The sequence below is a fragment of the Festucalex cinctus genome, chromosome 2 (genome assembly GCF_051991245.1).
Source record: "Festucalex cinctus isolate MCC-2025b chromosome 2, RoL_Fcin_1.0, whole genome shotgun sequence".
NCBI lineage: Eukaryota > Metazoa > Chordata > Actinopteri > Syngnathiformes > Syngnathidae > Festucalex > Festucalex cinctus.
The window spans coordinates 9,852,802-9,869,642 of NC_135412.1; the positions used below are offsets into that span (position 1 = coordinate 9,852,802).

The following is a 16,841-nucleotide window of genomic DNA, read 5'->3' on the forward strand; positions in this document are numbered from 1 at the left end:
CTCAATTCCATCCCAGGTGACTTTGGGCGAGAGATGGGGTACACCCTGGACTGGTATACTGTTGAGACAAAAAGCTATTCACATTCACAATCATTGGCAGTTCAATTAACGTAAAATGCACATTTTTGTAATATGGTAGGAAGTTAGACAACCTGGAGAAAGTCCATGAAAGCAGGGAGAATGTACAGTATAATAATTGTGGTTAGGGATGTCCCGATCCCGATCATGTGATCGGAAACCGAGTCCCAATCACGTCATTTTCAGCTGATCGGTATCGGGAGAAAATGATCGGGGTTTTCATTTTTGGCAATTTTATTTTATTATTATTATGATGATTATTATTATTATTTTAGGGGCTACAAAGCAACAAAATCATCCAGCGGTAAACATATTGCCAAACAAAACATTGTATTTATTTTTATTCATTATTATGTGTGCTTCTGATGGAACCCCCCCCCCAAAAAAAAAAAAAAATTACTGGGATGGTTTTGTTCAAATAAAAAAATAATAATAAAAAATTGGAAGCACTTCCCCCCCTCTTTAATATTTTGCCGAGGAATCGGATCGGGACTCTGTATCGGCAGATTTTCAAAATCAGGTGACTTGGACTCGGACTTGGGTGCAAAAAAATGTGATCGGGACAACCCTAATTGTGGTATTACTGTTACTGTACACATCTCTTAGTGCATGTTTCTTTTTCTTATGTTCTATATTCTGGTTGAGAAAAAAAACCAGTTCCTCTTAATTTGTACCCACTTTTTCTTTCTTTCTTCTTTTAATCTATTATACAAATTATTTGATTAAAAAAAAACTGGTGATGAGCTTTTTACATAATTTTAAAGTGGTTATATTCCACCAATTCGAGTTAGACATTAACACAGCCCTTTCCTTCTCAGTTCTCCAAGCCAACATCATTACCAGCCCTTACCAAAAAAATAAATAAATAAATAGATAGATAAATAAATAAATAAAAAATCCATTGAATGACTGGGATGCCAGAGGGTGGTCTTCCACCTCACTACCTCGCCAAAACTTCAATGTGTGATGGGGGAAGGCACGGCGCCACGCGAGTCTCAAAGAAAGCTTTAGGTTTCAAGATGGAGAGTCAAATAGTTTACAGATTGTCCAGCATCCGTGGTCCACGGTTTTCCTCAGAATCTCAAAGCCCTTTTGTGTGGTGCAATGCATGCAACCAAAAATTAGACGGCAGAGGGGAGCCAATTTCCTCATGTTACATAGATCATAGTATAATAATATATAATTAAGAAATTCATTGATTGGATGATTGTGGCCTTGCTTGTAGTCAGTCAGCTATGCGGCCAATTGTCAAATATGGGTTATTGGTGTATGAGAATTGACGGATGTGTGATGGGACAAAAGTGATGGACCGGCCCAATGAATCAGATTCATTTCACCCGGTAACAGCATGCCAGACGTCTCTTAACTCATTTGCTCCCAATAACGTGTAAATACGTTTTTTTATGTTTTAAGTGTCCCAAAGACGTATTTATACATTTTTTTGTTTTGTTTTTGTTTTTTTAATGTTAGAGCATACAGAAGGCTTTGATGCAGCCTCTCAACTGCAAAGAACGGTTGCAGAAATGGTAGTTATTACACAAACGGCCAGCAGGTGGCAGCAGAGCAAAGGAGATCAACCAGGGCCATCTAGAAAAAATGCTAAATTACTTAGAATTTTAAATAGATTTGTGAAAACTGATGAAACTTAGCTCTCTTCTAATGCTAATTGCTGCAAAACGGAAACAGATCGAAACTTACTTTTTTTTCCTGATGAAAGAAGAGACTTTAATCTTTCTTTTGATTTGGTTTCATGCTTTTATATCAATAGAACACAATATTCTGTGGGCCTTGCAAAATCAGTCAAAATTCAGTAAAACAGCCGTGAGCGAACGGGATTGCTTCTGTGAAAATGGCTGGGAGTGAATGAGTTAAAGAGGAAGTCAATCCAATAAATAAATAAATAAATAATAATTCTTGACAATAGTATGTTCTAAGCAGCCCTAATAGTCTAAATGGGGTACACCCTGGACTGGTATACTGGTATTTTGGTTAATATTGCATTAGTGGAATATGAGTGAAACAGCTAAGTCCAGCCGTTTTGATCAATTTCAGAAGGCGGCCATTTTGAAACTTGCTGTCGAGCGAAAATCACATCACAGTTGCTCAGGTCTCAAGTAACAATGATGAAAAACAGGTGAGCTGTGATTGGTCGTTGCCCGAACGCCCTGAGCAACTGTGACGTCATCGTCAGTCGACAGCAAGTGGCAAAATGGCCGCCTTCTGAAATTGATAAAAACGGCTGGATTTTGTTTCATAGCTCACATTCCACAAATGTTATATTAATCACAATGTCATCATAGTGACGTCACGTATAACATTATTGTCAAGAAATGTTTAAGGTTGACTTCCCTTTAACATATGCGTAATGCTGTTGGTGTTTTGAAATACAGTACATGATCGTTAAGATCTGTTGAAAAGGTTCCAAAAAAAAAACAGTTTACCTACCAATTTAACTGTAGACCTCAGTTACCAAGCTTTACTATGTTAGATTAATTGGAGGACAAAATCGTCTTCAGTGCTTTAAAAAAAAACAAAAAACATTACATTAGGCTCATTGAAGGCAATGCCTTATTTTTTATGTTTATCAAAACATGTTTGCTAGGTTACCTGAAGAGTTTCATGGTGTTTTATGAGTAATGAACCTTGTAAAGCTGCTCTGGGAGACACCAGACAAATGTCACAGTGCATTGAAATGACCCAGACACAAAGAAATGCAGTTGTCGTAGCTGATAAGGCAGGACTCTTCTCGTTCCCAGCACAAGTCGAGTACAAAACGTGGTCTTATGGGTGGAGTTTTTTTTTTCTCTTTGTGGTTTCGCAGACACAGCCAAATTGTAGTCCCTTTAAATTCAGTGCAGGCGATGCACACGGTCCACATGGCTACAGTCCATGCAGGCGATTGCCGTGTGCAAAGTACGTTTATAGGAAATAACAAGATTTCACGTGCAGATGACACTTTGCTCTCCTCCACATTAGTCATTTGGACACAAATCCAATGGTAGTCAAAATCAACAGACTTCAGTTATATACGCTTACGAGCAAAACTGACTGCCTGGAGCGCTTTCGCGTTTCTGTTTCACCAATTCGACATAACCATTTGTCACGTCTGACAATGACGATACCGAGTGCTTCTGGATTTTCCGTGAATGTTTTATAACGCGAAGCCTCCCTAAAAATACACAGAATGAGAAGGACTGTTAGGGTCTGGGTTTTGGTTTGGGTTTTTCTTAGTCATGTTTTCCTTGTGTATCTTGTTCTCACTGTGAAGTCTTATCATGTCCACCTGTGCTCGTTTTCCCGTTCCCTTGTGTTATCCAATCAGCTCCTCAAGCCACTTGTGTCTTGTCCAGGTGTCTCTCGTTAGTATGTGTATTTAGTTCCCTGCTTTCGTTCAGTCCTTGTGGAGTCTTTGTTGTTGTCATCGTCACACCTTGTTTCCCTGCGCCTCTGAGTCCTGACCGTTTAGTTTGAATCTAGTAAGCTTAGTTCCCAGCTTTAGTTTGGACTTTGTATATTGTTTTGCACTTTGTTTGTTTTATGTTAAAAATTAGGGGTGTTAAAAAAAAATCGATTCGGCGATACTACATCGCGCGATTCTCGAATCGATTCAATAAAAAAAAAAAGCGATTTTTTTTTTCTTTTTTCTTTTTTTTTTTAAAGAGCTCAGAATTGTTCATTCGGTAGTCTTACCGATTCAACGTCTTATCATCATTGCCTTTTTTTTTTTTTTTTTTTGTGTGTGTGAATCGATTTTTAAACTTCCATTTTTAATGGAAAAATATTCAACAAAACGTCTGACTTCGGGTTAGGATTCACACCTTGAGCATGGAAGAATGTTATATGAACGGAACATTAAGCCTTAATATTTTATTTTAATGCTGTTCAAACATGAAACAGATTACAACCTCTATAAGACTGAAATTTCAGATAAATAAATAATACATTTTCATATAAATCTTACACTCTACAAGCTTACTGATTAGTATTTTCTAAATTTGAATGGAAAAAAATCGCAACAATCGACTTATACATTCGTATCGGGATTAATCGGAATCGAATCGTGACCTGTGAATCGTGATACGAATCGAATCGTCAGGTACTAGGCAATTCACACCCCTATTAAAAATAAATTAGGATTCCAAGCACACCTGCCACGCCTCGCCTAGCCTTCCTCCACTTGGGTCCTCAATCCCCCACGAACCCTGACAAGGACCTCATTCTGGGCGCATCATCGTTGACGGGAATCGACGATTAACAGAAATGCCCACCTCTGTGTACAGTATTTTCTTACCCTCACCCAAATAATTATTAGGACGACTACTTTTTTACTTTCATTTAAGACATATTTTAAAGTGTTTTTAAATACCCATGTACAAAGCAGACATGGCCTGAGTCTGGTCACCTTCATACCTGGTGCGTCTTTCCCCCCGTGCTCTCTTGTGCACTATTTATTTCAAAAATAATCTTTATCCAATGAAAAAAAGAAACTCAAAACAGAAAGATTACAGGATATCCTCTGCCAAGTACTCCAGCTTGCCCCAGTGGCTTCGAGACACAATTAGTCAAACATCAGTTCCACATAATCACAATTCCTACACATAAATGAATCTTTTCTATGCCCAACTCAGTACTGGCAAAGAAGCAAATATAATCTGACCCTACTCAGTACTCAGTTATATGACTAAATGTGTAATAATAGGAGAAGAAGAACAGATCGCACAGTACTTATCAAAATCATGAGAACAAAGTCCTACCCAGGGGCCTATTGTGGCCTTTGCATGTTTTTATTGGCTTCCCAAGTATTCTTAGAATAAAATTAAATGCTGAAAACTTTTTTTTTTATGTTTCAATGTTCATGCATTTTTAAAACTCACTAGTATCTAAAAAAAAAAAATACATGTTCCATAACAACATTTTTTTTAATTAATTTTTTTTTTTTTTTATGAGGGCTGAGATGTTTCACCATCTTTCTGCTACCCGGAGGAGACAAACTTATCGAACGTAGTAATTACATGGCAAAATTTTATACATACTGTTTCTTTAACCAAACCCTTATTTTTTAATTTGCTTGATTGTGTAACGGGTAATGCCAGCGTTTATTATTTACTTTAAATAAAATATTTGTAATGTTAATTTTAATTATTATTGCTATCCATTACTTTTCAAATGCACTGTTCTATAAAAAAAAATAAAAATAAATCCAAATCCAAATGTGAAATTATTATATAGTTGTTTTCGTGGATGAATGTTGTACCTTGACTAATTCCTCAACTCAAGGTCAGTTTGGGTTGAAATTCTAATAAAAGTTTGAGATCTCACTAAAATTGAAATAGTCCACATGCAAAAGATACTGGATGTTCTCCGAAACAAATAAGAGGTGGGAGAACATCAGCTCATTGTAAACAACAGTTTTATGGGACGATAGTTGAAGATGGTGAGATTCTCTTTGGGAGGGACGAGGATGGACAGGAACAGGAAAGAGCTCATCTGAGAGACAGCACAGACTGGAAGGTTTGGAAACAAAACTCAGAGAGACGAGATGGAGATTATTTGGACATGCACATAGGAAATGGAGCCGTCAGGTGGGCACTAAAGAGGAAGACCAAAGAGATTTATGGATGCAGCGAGGGAAGACTTGTAGATAACTGGAAGGATGCAGAGGACAGGGAGCGATAGAAGATGATTTGCTGTCGTGACCCCTGAAAGCGGGTTAAGCCGAAAGGAAAAGGTAGTCTAATAAATGTGTTAAGTGATGCAGCATTTTCCTCCCTCGAAAAGTTGGTCAAACTCAACATTTGTTGTTTCCAAGCAACAAACAAACAAATGCACAGTCCAATAGCCGGTGTGGAAAGATGCTTGCTGGCGGAACGCAACAATCCAGCCAACCTGAACGGAGCACCGAGCGAGCCCGTGACGTGACGCGATTGGCCGGGCTCGCATGATGGGCTTTGGGGGAGGGGGTTGGTTCAGAGAGTGGAGTTTTCGGGGAGAGGGTGTCACGTGATCGAGTCCAGCAGAGAGCGTTATAATAGGCCCCCTCTCGGAGCTGAGAGGCAAAGGCTGGATCTGAACCAGAATCCCTCTACCACACACAGGCTGCCCATTGTTGCCTATTCACTGCACTCCATCTCGGGCCACTTTATCATTCAATTAGGACAGCTTTCACAGCGCACACCACAGAAAAGAGGCCTTCAATCAAACTGAAAACTTCACACTGGCCTCGGAGGGGACGCCGCGAAGGGGACTCGACGTTGTCGGCCCACTTTCGCTTCCCCAACTTGTTGTTGGCCAAGCGCGGAGTGGGAGGGAGGAAGAGGAGGAGAATGGATGCAGAGATGTGAGGAGCGAGGAGGAAGTACTGCGCATGTTTGGTACCACGTGTGTTTATGAAGCTGGTGGAATGCGTGGAGTGGGTGAGGGGTTAAATTTGGTACAGGCTATGGACGGGGTGGAGGGTAAAGGGAGAGGGGGGGGAAAACAAATCAAAGCTGAGGAAGAAGAATGACACAGAGGAGCCCTCTTGAAGAAGTAATGAGACACACAAGTATGCTTGAGATTTGAGGCAATTTAGTGAACGCTATTTGGGATCTTCGTGAATCAAACCCGACAATGTGCACAAGTGCAAACAGTAACATACGCACAAACGTGCTAACACGGAATGACAGGACGACATGACGCTTGGACTACTACAGATGATACAAAGTTGCCATGGTGACTAATTTACATGTCTGCTGTAATTGCTTCTTTTGGAGCCTTTATGCATATTTCCTCAAATCTGTTTAAGATAATTTAAAAACACAACACTTCCTGTTTTTATATCTCTTCAATATAAATTGAGTTGAGTATAAAACATCTAGGCTAGAATAGAGAGTAGGGATAGACCGATTATCGGCGCCGATATTCAACATTTTGACAAATATTGGCAACGACCATTTTGAAGAATCATACGGCCGATAATAGATCAATTTTAAAAAGTATAAACTTCAGGGAACTAATACAGTTATTTAAATTTTCAGAGATGCTGCTTAACCTGGGAATCTATGCTATGCATTAGGGGTGTGCCAAAAAAATGGATTCATAAAAGAATCGAGATTCTCATGTAGGGGTGCAAAAAAAAAAAAAAAAAAATCGATTCGGCGATATATCGCGATACTACATCGCGCGATTCTCGAATCGATTCAATAATCGGCAGAATCGATTTTTTTTTTTATTTTTTTTTTATTTATTTTTTTATTTTTAGGATTCACACCTTGAGCATGTTATATGTTATATGAACGGAACATTAAGCCTGAATATTTTATTTTAATGCTGTTCAAACATGAAACAGATTACAACCTCTATAAGACTGAAATTTCAGATAAATAATACATTTTCATATAAATCTTACACTCTACAAGCTTACTGATGAGTATTTTCTAAATTTGAATGAAAAAAATCGCAACAATCGACTTATAAATTCGTATTGGGATTAATCGGTATCGAATCGAATCGTGACCTGTGAATCGTGATACGAATCGAATCGTCAGGTACTAGGCAATTCACACCCCTATTCTCATGTATTAATCGAATCAAAATTAATATCCAAAAATAAATTTTATTTAAATTAGAAGTGAAGAACAAGGTGAAAAGGCAGTTGTAGCCCACATGCTGTTTTTGTGGAAAAAGGCACCTACAATACAAAATTAATAAATGTTAAAAAAAAAAAAAGACACTTTAATGTCTCTATTTGTCATTTTGTCTTGCAAAGCAGACTGGAGTAGATCATGACAATGTTGTGCATATCTGTAAATTGAAGCACAAATCATTTGTCTATCAAATAATTTTTAATCGAAAATCGTTTGAATCAAGAATCGAAAATCGATTCTGTATCGAATCGTAGACCCAAAAATCTTAATCGAATTGAATCGTGAAACTGTCAAAGATTCCCAGCCCTACTATGCACCTTCTGTTTTAGTTTGAAATTAAAAGTAAAATAAGTAACATTTTAATCCTTCAGATATTTTGGAATTTTTGAAAACTTTATTTACTGTTAGACACTAATAGGGAGTTATTTACTTAAATTTGTATTTGCCTCTGGGAGATCCCTGAACTTTTGTTAGATTTTTAAAACAAAGATGTCTATTGACTAAGATTTTTTTTTAACTCCTAAACATATGCTTAATACTACTACTACTACTACTACTACTACTACTACTAATAATAATAATAATAATAATAATAATAATAATAATAACTATAAGAAGAAGAAGAAGAAGAGCTGGAATTTGTATTTTTTCAAATTTTGATGCCAGTATTTTCCCTTTAGTAAAAATGAATATCGGCTCAAGTATCGGTTTTTACTGTACATTTACTACTAATAATCCGTATGGGTATCGGCCCTGAAATAAAAAATAAATAAATAAATAAATAAAAAAACATCGGTCTATCTCTAATAAAAAGGGCATGAATTATAATGTAAAGATGTGTCTTGGCCTGGACCGCTGGTGATGCAATTGTTTAAGATAAATGGTAAATCACGTGAACCTGCAAAACCAGAGAGTGTGGAAAAAGATCACAAATACATACAGTATCTTTGTTGCTGTTACAGGGTGGAATGTTTGAATTTATTAAGTGCAGGATGGTGAGCAGGGTGGGGTGGCCAAGACCAAGACGTCCATAAAAAATCACTCCTGAGGAAGGAAGTGGGGATGTGCCATCAGACATGGAGACTACATTCTGCTCCCCTTGTATTTTTTTACACTGCTTGCTCTCATTCTGCAGCATAGCAATCACTGGACCCGACTGCGTGTGCATGTGCCCGTAGCGTGTGTGTGACTCATGTGTTAATCCATCTATGTATCAACTTTCATACCAACTTAGCTGAATCATAACTCAGCATTTCCGCTACAGTAGCATGCATCCACATTACTGTGTGCTGAATCATGTGTTAAAACCAACAAGATGTTTGACTCATAATACGTGGGCACCGGGCCGCCAAACCATGATTTTCCCGTGATGGTTCTTTTGCATGTCATACATATTTCTATTTACACACTACGAAACAGAAACCAAGCAAAACTGTTGTTTAGAAATGAAGCATTAGGCGCACAGAGAAAAAGGTACAAATGCATTGTAGTTAACGACCATAATATACCCTAACTGACATCCTCCAATTATGTCTTATGTAATTATACCATAAAGATGATCTTACAAACTGGCATTTAAGCAGTAACACTCGAATGTCATCATCCATCTGCTCATCTTTGTTTTTATGTTTTAACATCAGCTGCAGTTAATTTCATTTAACTTGTATGACGATTAAAAATGTTAAAGTGTTACTTGAAATTGCCTCTAGGAATCAAACAAAAGCCCACTTATTATTATTATTATCATTATTATCATTATTATCATTATTATTATTATTATTAAGGAGTATTTTAATATTGCTGCTTAGTGCACATGAAAAATTTGTATTTCATTACTTGTGAAATTAATAATTAATTCTAATGTAAGCAATTCTGTTTGCGCTCAAATATTTTCTCATAAATCTGTATTTTCATATTCACAGTACATTAATAGGCATTGTGCCTGTAAAATTTGTGAATTTGTTGTTTGATTTTTGCTTTTGCGCTTTTACTTCATATCATTTTTGGGCATTTTAGCGCATGTTTTTAAAACGTCATTCATTTTGGCTAGATTACATTTTAAAGCAATCCTAATATGTGGAATAAAACATAAACAAAAAAAAAAAACGTTTCTTTTATTTTAAAAGCCATGTCAATGAATCTACCAAATATCGAAGAACGATAGAAGGAATAAGGATTTGCCTGACTTTTCTGTTCAAAACATTTTAAACAACTTGCTTTACTTGTTTAGAACCATCAGATATTTTATGTTTATTTGATTCAGTGTTAACCCTCAGACAATTTACAAAACTGAATGAAATAAATGTAATTACATTTGCAGCAACAAATAATTTACTTCAATTAAGACATTTAAAACTAGCAATTTCATTTTACAATAGTGAGAAGACTGTGCTGATTTTCTTCCAGATGGCAAACAAAGCAAAAGACCTGATGGATTGATAAAAATGATCTATTACTGTAGTCTATTTTTTGTTCATGAAAGAAAGAAAGAAAGAAAGAAAGAAAGAAAGAAAGAAAGAAAGAAAGAAAGAAAGAAAGAAAGAAAGAAAGAGAAGGATTTTTTTACAATTATTGTTCATCTTAAATATAAAGCAGGATATTCTCACATGGTGTTTAGGCCACAATTCAAAGTTTAATTTGCTAATAATTCAACTTTAAAAAATGTGATTATCAAACCTTGACATTAAAAAAAAAACCTGATTAAATTAAATGAAATAAATGAATTGCATAATACATGATACAGAAAGTTTATAGTCAATTAATGAGAAAGAATCAACTCCAATTTACACCTGGACAAATGTATAGATTTATACATTTAGATGCCCTAAAACGTTTTTGAAATATTATTTTTCATAATTGTTATCAGGGCCTAAAATGTATATACAGCATAATTAACGACTAAACTAAACTAGTTAAAAAAGTTGTATTGTTTGTTAGAAAAGCAATGAAAAGCTTTCTTTCTTTCTTTTTCTTTCTTTCTTTCTTTCTTTCTTTCTTTCTTTCTTTTGTATGAGTTGTTTAGTTTTGTTTTTGTAGTTCAGTAAAAAAAATGTGTGCATGATTGTCGATGATTTAACAAGATTTATCATATTCAAAAGTTTTAAATTGATATTGTATGGTGTAACTTATAGATATTAAATTGAACAAAGCTTTTTATATGTTTTCATGGACATGTTTGATAACTGATTGATGTTGGATGATTTCAAGTAAATGATAATAATGCTGGTTAATCATAAAGCACGTCTATAGTGTTACCCCGAAGTATTCTAACGAACTAAAGACAAATACAAGTTTATTTAGTAACACATTTTACAGGCAGGTGATGTGTCCACATCCACCAAGGCCGAACAATCCCAGTTTGGATCAGAAGAAAGATTTTGGCTCCACTTTCAAAATCTTAAATCATCTTTTTGACTTATGTTCATGTTCTAAAAATCCAGATCATGATTATAAGTTAATCAACTTGTCCTCTGGACATACTGTACCAGTAAATATTCAAGTATTTCCAAATGTGTTTTTAGTTCAGCTGGTAACACACAACAACTGGTGCTGCTGAAAACACAACCTCGTCTAATAATAAAGTTTAATTCAATTAACTTCTTTGAGTGAAACCAATGAAGTGGATTTATAGCCATGTTTTCGGCCTTGTACACTGTAACCAAGACAACAAAATGTGCATGCTATGGCATGATAGCATCGCTCTGCATTTCACTTGCCAAAATGCTGTCTGGCAGTGAGCTTGTTGTGCTTTTATTTTTCTTTTCCATTTGGAGCTAAGTGACTGTGTAACAACCAATTATCGATGATTTCAAAAACAACAACTCAAGAACCAAAAATACAGATCAAGCCCTCCATTTTCTGTGCTGCTTCACTGGTTCGGGAGCGCGTGGGGTTGAAGCCGATCCCAGTTGACGCTAAGCGAAAGGCAAATTATAACCTGGACAGGTTACATGGAGACAGACAATGGTTTACCTCACATTGACACCATCACTGAGTGGGAACTGAACCCATGTTGTGCGGATGTCAGGCATCAGTACTCAGTAGCTATTATGCCACAAATATATTAAAATTAAAGCAAAAATGGTTAATGACTTGATCATTAATTTTCATCGATCTCGGAAATTCCCTCAAATGTATATTGTAGTATGCGCCCATCTACATTGAAACAACTGCAGTAATGCCTTGACATACAAGTTTAATTCCTCCAACAGCCATACTTACAACCTGAAACTTTTGAATCACAAATCATATTTGCCTATTAAAATGAGTACAAATGTCTTTAATTTTCTCCTGGCCCGGCAAAAACACCAAAAACAATTGTTAAAATGAGTTTTAACCAGAGCTCTTAAAGTTAAAGCATTAACTAATTAATTAATCACAAAAATATTGCATTAATCGTGTATTAACGCAGATTAATCGCACTATAAATTTTGACCGTGGATGTTCCCGTCGTGTTCCATGCCTGCAGGCTGTGCTCTGTTGTCTTGTTGTTGCAATTCCAGTTTGAGCCTGACCTGCGGTGGCGCCCATGAGACTCTGTACAGCTGCTGCTCATCAGCAATTATGTCTTGTATATTTAAGAGGCTGCTTCTGCTCCTGTCTTTTGTCGGACTATTCGCTTGCTCATGCCTCAGTCCAAGATCGCCGCGACTCCTAGACTTCATGTTGCGACATCGACCATAGAATTGCTTTCCCGTATTGATTGTTGTAAGTTCTTGAAGATTTCTGTTGTACTAGGCCATGAAGGGGCAGTACAGGGTTTCTCCCAGTGCTTTATCGGCCTGGCGGGCCACCTGGCGTTTCTTTCCTCCTCCGCACCAGGTTGCTAAATGCTTGCAGATATTTATGCAAATAAAGTGTTGCATATGGAAATTCCTCTGTTCACCACCTTGTTAAATCACGGTTAATGTTCCCCTTTCATACAGGCCGGCCTGTCTGCTTGAGATCATATACTACCTCAGAAACCAGAAAATTTACAGGTTAGTGCCCATTTACGCTATGAGTTGGTATATTTCACACAGAATAGTATCAGTTGGTGCCCTGCGATTGGCTGGCAACCAGTCCAGGGTGTCCCCCGCCTACTGCCCAGAGCCAGCTGAGATAGGCGCCAGCACCCCCCGCGACCCTTGTGAGGAGCAAGCGGGTAAGAAAATGGAAAATAGTATCGGTTGGGGTGGATGACTGACTGCTTAGTTGAGGGGCCTATTATTTAATTAATTCCGTCATTCCACCCTACGTCAGGTTGCTTTCACTTCCACTCTCACTCCAATGCACAGTGATTCATACCAGCAACGGCTCTTCCTCCATTCCCACGTTAGTCTGTGTTTAACGTGAAGCACAAGCCGATCGTAACCTCTTTAAACGTTCGGGTCAAATGCAGCGCTGCACTTAGCGCAGGCAGCCTATTAATAAATGTGCTGCAGACAGCTTGGCGGAAGTGGCCTCGGGGGTGTAAACTTAGCCGAGGAAGAGAGGGATGCATGAGGGAGCAAACACTGAAGGACTGGATGGATTGCCTTCAAATATGTAGAAATGGACAACAAGATGTTGATGACTTGGGTCATTAGTGGAGCGATGACTTTTGTCGTGGCGCTTCGTGACAACATGGCCCCTGGGAACTGTAACTCAAATTTTGAAATGTTGACATATACGTCACTCAAACATCCCGTCGCTGCCGAAAAACAATGCTCATCCCAATATGTTCAATTTTATACTGATATACTCTGTGAAAGGGCTGCAAAGGGATAATCAATTGTCTCTAAATTTCCTGGAGGTTTTTGATAAATTTAAACTGAAGTAACTTTGAAAATTTCCAAGTTGAAAGATTTCCATGGGAATTGATGGAAATTTAACATGATGATTCAAGCAAAATATAAATATTTTGTTTTGCCATAAACAGATATCACACAAAATAACTCTCCTTGGACACATTCAAGGGAATTACAGTACCCTAATTGCTCCTTTTTCAGATTCACTTGAGTGGCAGCGTATCTGACGCTTGCCTCAAATTTTGTCTCGCAGCATAAAACAAAACAAAAAATAGAAGTTTATAAACCACAAAGACTCAAAAAAAGTGATGATACCACTGTACTTGCATGAAATGTGGTCATTTAGTAAGGAGTAAGATTACAGGTATTTTATTAAGACCCAACTTCAGGGGTGTAAACTGACTTGAGACAGAAAATCAGATTAGATTTAAAAGATGTGAGTGTATCAAAATCGAACCCAATAAAATCATTTCACTTAAAGGGGCTGTCTGCCGCATTCACACTTTTAAATACAGGATGTACACACTAACTTTTTGTCAGTCTACACATCTGTGTTTTTGTTCATCTTTTGTGGTAATTTCGTCCTAAACTTCCACCTCCCCAGCCTGTATTTTGCCATTTTGTTTTGTAAACAGCGGGAAATTTCTGTGGAAAGACAGTGTTTACACCTATCCAGCCAATCGCAGAGCGGGGGGGTTAGGGGTTAGGGGCGTGTCGCAAACGGGGCCGGGCGAACGTGTCAGCTGCGTGACATCACTCCCACGGCAATTTGAAAGCACGCACGGATTTTTTTTTTTTTTCACTCACTCACTCACTCACTCACAGAAGCTTACGTGTGTGAATGAGTGAGTGAAGAAAAAAAAATCCGTGCGTGCTTTCAAATTCCCGCGGGAGTGACGTCACGCAGCTGACACGTTCGCCCGGCCCCGTTTGCGACACGCCACCCCCCCCCCCCCGCTCTGCGATTGGCTGGAGGGTTGTAAATACTCTTTCCACAGAAACGCCCCACTGTTTACAAAACAAACACAAAATGGCAAAATACAGGCTGGGAAGGTGGGGGTTTAGGACCACAAAAGATGAACAAAAACACAGATGTGTAGACTGAGAAAAAGTTAGTGTGTACATCCTGTATTTAAAAAGTGCATTTTCCTGAGTGAATCCGGCAGACAGCCCCTTTTAAAAATATATCAAGATACATATTGAATTGTCTTTTACTGTAGAAATGCACACCCCTAGCCAAGTTTAAATTTTGTAAATTCCTGCTTTGGGCCCGTCAATTCCCATAAATTTTCCACGAAAAGCTTACAACTCTCCAAATTCAAAGAATTTTGCAGCCCTTCTCTGCTAGATTCATCCATTCTCAAACACTTTTCCCATTCATGGGCCCGTGTGAGGGCAGCTGATGAAGAGGCATGACACACCTTGGACACATCAATCACAAGTATGGGCAAATTACCATAGCACATTATTTAAAAGTAATGATCTACTTCCAAAGCACTTTCATCCTGCTTGTATGACTGATTGGTAATGACAAAAAATGTATTCGGTCCATCCATCTTGTGCCCATGTCTGAATTTTGTAATAAGATTCAAGCATTATTTACTGAAAATTTCACGAACATTTGGAAAAATTTCAAATGATGCTTGCCTGATATCTGAGTTTGACGACCCCACCACCAAATTCAGAGTAAATCCGTCAAGGTTTTTATGTGTGTAAGTGTACTGTAGTTCTGTGCATTTACATTTACATACTGTAAAGTGTTTGATGATGGAAGACAACTTTCCATATTCCTACAGGTAAGTTCCTTGAAGTCATGAAAGGGGAATTTTTCGCTCCCACCCCGCCACCCTGGCCTGAGCAATGGCTAAACATCCGGAGTATGTAGTGTGGGGTAAACTAAGGGTGCCGCTTGATGGATGGATGTTCGTTCTGAAAAGCCACAGCTGCCTGGCTCTTCCTAGAAACGGCCACAAAGAAAACTGGCAGCAAGCATCTAGCATCCTCTTACTATTTCTGACTGGCATACTGCACGGTCCAGCAGAATGTATGCTGCACCAATAAAAACATCTGTGCTGTTGTGAAGGGTCACGAGTATTTGTGTTATTGACGTTTTAGTAATGAAACAGTTGCCTTTCTTTGAGAAAACTACTGTATCTCTCCGCTAAAATTAACATACCAAAACCACATCATAAGCAAATAATTCCTTACAAACTTCACAACTGAAATCAATTTGAGCTAGCAAACATTCATTGTAACCGAATTAATCAAAGTCTCATTACTGATGTGCATTTGATTATTAGCAGCAACACCCATGACACTATTTTATGGCAACTTTAGGCAGAAGGGCTCTGCTGCCCCAAACAAGAGAGAACGGACAGAGAGAAGTGGCGGGAAACGCACAGTGAGGAAATTACACTAACTCCTTACTCGTTGGCCACAAAATATTTTTTCCCAATTAATTACATAAATATCTGTATGAAAACAACAATTACAGTAAGTGCTAATTAAAATGTCTGAACAGTAATGTTGAATGGCGTCAACAGTTTGATACTGGAACAATTTACCATCATTTCCTACAGGAAAATGTTTACAAATCTGACAAATTGGAGGTCAACCAATAATCATGACAGTGCTCAATCATTGTGGTTGGACTGTAATCCATAAAAAGAAATATGTTTTAAAAACATTCATAAACACTTAGCATGACAATTGTGACTCAAGAAGAAATAAGCTAACCCCAATCCTGATTTTGGTCATGTGACATTTGCAAGCTGAGGCACCGTGATTTCATTTCCAGTCGACAGCAAATGGCAAAATGGCCGCCCACTGATAGGATAGAAATTGGTTGATTTTGCTGCTCAACTCCATAAACGCAATATTAATAAGAATACCGTATTTCGATATTGTTTAAGTTACTTTACTTTGGGTTGTCAAATATGATTGGAGTTATACGGTATTTAGTAAACATATAGCAAACACACATTTCAAGCTTACTTGTTTCATAAATCCCTGTTAGAAGTTGTTTGACTGGTGGATATTTAACTCAACTCAATTCATTTTTATTCATTAGGTACTTTAATCAAAATGCAGCTGAAAAACAGTATGTAATAAATAGAGAACAATGACAAGTGAAAGATAGTAAACATTAGCCACCCAATAGTTCTCTCTGCCAAAACTGAACAATCCTTTGGTTTAGCAACAAAGTTTACAACCGTCAGATGCTGTGCACTTCCTGCCTCAGCAATGCACAAACTTCAGCCGGAAAAAAAAAATGGATTTGCCTTGAGTGTGAAATGTAATAAATTGCAGCAACAAACATGACCTCCTTGGTAGAGGTCACACACCTTACAATACCTGATTGTCCCATGAC

The 16,841-nt window shown here is 37.6% G+C and overlaps 1 protein-coding gene and 1 long non-coding RNA gene across 3 annotated transcripts in view; one reads left to right on the forward strand and one right to left on the reverse strand.

The window, feature by feature from the left end:
• plagl2 (pleiomorphic adenoma gene-like 2) overlaps window positions 1-16,841 on the reverse strand; it is a 49,631-nt gene that overhangs the window by 25,847 nt on the left and 6,943 nt on the right. The window lies entirely within an intron of this gene.
• On the forward strand, window positions 12,320-15,530 carry LOC144013228 (uncharacterized). Its single transcript, XR_013282191.1, has 3 exons — window positions 12,320-12,410; window positions 12,629-12,682; window positions 15,268-15,530. It is a non-coding gene; the product is annotated as an uncharacterized LOC144013228 (long non-coding RNA).